This window comes from Salvelinus alpinus, chromosome 8 (assembly GCF_045679555.1).
Source record: "Salvelinus alpinus chromosome 8, SLU_Salpinus.1, whole genome shotgun sequence".
Lineage (NCBI taxonomy): Eukaryota > Metazoa > Chordata > Actinopteri > Salmoniformes > Salmonidae > Salvelinus > Salvelinus alpinus.
The window spans coordinates 38,826,777-38,829,658 of record NC_092093.1 but is presented as its reverse complement, the minus strand read 5'-3'; positions in this window follow the sequence as shown (position 1 = coordinate 38,829,658).

Here is a 2,882-nt window from a genome sequence, read left to right as displayed (position 1 = left end):
ACTGCCACCTGCTGTTGAATAGTTGGTGCCAGAGCCATTCATTTTGCGTTTAATGTAGGCGGACCTAATTCTGTTGAAACTGCTCAGTTATCACGTATTCTTCATCATAATGTTATTTCACGCATCTGGCCTCAAACCTGCTTGATAATTACTAGGCAGAGTCTTTGTTGCCCCCCCAGACACAGGTCTGCAAGCTGAATATACCCTAGTAGGTAGGCTATCTTACATAGAGAGGGTATTTATTCAGTATTTTATTACACTCTTTGGTAAATAGCCTACTGCAATGTAATCGTTTTTAATTGAACAGTCAGCCTACAATTCTAGTGGTTTATTTCCTATGTAAAATCAACACCCAACTCAATTGTTTGACTTCTTCCTCTCTCTCACACACAAACACACACACACACACACAAACACACACACACACTGACCTCCTCACCCCTGCTATGCTACTGAAGGGCATCAATTGTGAAAACGTGTTATTCAGACACAGGGAGAAAATGTTCCACTGCAGAGGACACATTCTTCACTAATCATCTTGGCAGTGACCTTTTGTGTGGGCTGTGCTATGCGTCCTTGGACGTAAACACCTGTGCTCCAGCTTGCAAAACATGTTGTTTTGTTGGAATGGGGATGAAGTGAATTTGAAAGCTGTTGCCCTCTAAGTGTTTACTGAGCTGAAGGTTGGCAGTTGATGGTCCTTGTGGCTTATGGAGACTAACTAATGCAATACAATTTATAAGTACATTTGTTACCCTAATGCACTAGCGGCCACAATTTCTGTGTTTCGTTTATCAGCGGCACACTACTGCTGCTAAATTCTTGCTGCCATACCAATTTTAGAAATACATTTCACGATGTAAAAATTGACTTATATGTTTAAAAAAAAATATATATAATCTTTGAGAACTAGAAATCACAAAAATAAAAGCTAAAACAATGAAATCAATCAAATAAAATAATGCATTTAGGAGTACTTTTGGCATGGCTGGATTACGACCGGGCATGCAGGGCACATACCCAGGGCCCCCGATTGGGGTTCCCATTGATTTTGTTATAATTTATGAGCATAAGAACACAGAATTAGCCATGGCAAAAACAAACAAAAACATGTACATCTAAGGAAACACTGAATTTGATCCTGTCTCATACATTTAATGCAATGGTAAATTCATTCTAGACTGTCTGTCTTGATTAACATGAGAGGAGTAGTGATTTAGGATTAGGTGTAGTCTCTAAGCATTCTGCATATGTTTATAATAGCAATTTAAATAGATAAACATATTTGACTTCATTCAAATTTGTAGTAGGCTACATTCAATTCATAATACTTCAGCGGTAAAATAATGCTTATGCAATAAACGTGACGATTTAATTTGCCTTGATCAAATGTCATCAAAGATCTATATATAACGTGTAGTTTACTGGGCCATGCATGTTGATGATGGCCTTATGCATTTTAATCTGGTGGTGGTAGGGTGCTCTGTCATTGTTTACTCTCTAGATGGCGCCGTGGTGAAAGAAATCAAGCTTTTGATTGTGAAAGTCAGCTGAGAAGACACAAGGCTGAGGTGTAACAGGGATTCTCTCCATTTCAAATGTGTTACATCGGTATCTTAATAATCATATTAATTGAAGAGTGGCAAACTATTGTGATTGTGAGAGAGCAAGCAACTCAAAACACACTTCAACCCACCTTTCAAATAGAGGAAAGGAACAATAAATTATTTAACAAATAGCTGTGGTGATAGTATTTCAAAGATGTGCCAAAGGATTTGGCTGCTATACCAAAGCACAGCAAATAACCTTAGCAACACAGCTTCAGCATCAGCAGTGCTCTACCCACACCACAAGTGTGCGTCCCAAATGTCACCCTATTCCCCCATAGGGCTCTTGTCAAAAGAAGTGCACTATATAGGGAATTGGGTGCTATTTGGGTGCTATTTGCTGCCCAAGTCTACCTCAAAATGTCTCCAGTATAAAAGACCCTCCTTATGGGCATGATTGGGCAGCATTGTCTAATGGTGCCACTTTGCTAAAGCTGGCCAACAGAGATTTGGCTCCAACTCATTACTTGTTTGGCCGAGTGCCAGTCCCAAAAAAACTTTTGTAAAGGGATAACGCAATCCTACCCAAAAACAATGGCAGGCTTAAAATATGATTGTAATTACCAGATCCCTTTATCATTATTTGCAATGCACCCAAAGCTAGCTGGCTGGGTGTTTGTATTCATAACATAAACATAACCTATTTTGGTTTGTCGGCAGATTATTTGTAAATGATTAAATATTGGCCACATCATATTGTGATGGAGTAGCAGCATTTGTGTGAGTTCATCTGTGTCCCTCAACTGTGAATTGCATCACAAATGATAGCTGTTTCATCAGAGTAACAGTGCAGCACAACCTGCATAAGGGGTAGACGTAACATAGTAAATGAAAATCCAGGACACTCAAATTAGTATATCTTACATTTGATATGGTACAGTGCATTCGGAAAGTATTCAGACCATTCCCTTTTCCACATTTTGTTACGTTACAGCCTTATTCTAAAATGGATTACATAAATTTTTTCCCTCATCAATCTAAACACAATACATCATAATGACAAAGCGAAAACAGGTTTTTAGAAATGTTTGCAAATGAAAAAAAATAAATAAATAAATAATTCTACATAAGTATTCAGACCATTTGCTATGAGACTCGAAAATTGAGCTCAGGTGCATCCTGTGTCCGTGGATCATCCTTGATGTTTCTACAACTTGATTGGAGTCCACCTGAGGTAAATTCAATTGATTGGACATGATTTGGCAAGGCACACACCTGTCTATATAAGGTCCCACAGTGGACAGTGCATGTCAGAGCAAAAACCAAGCCATGAGG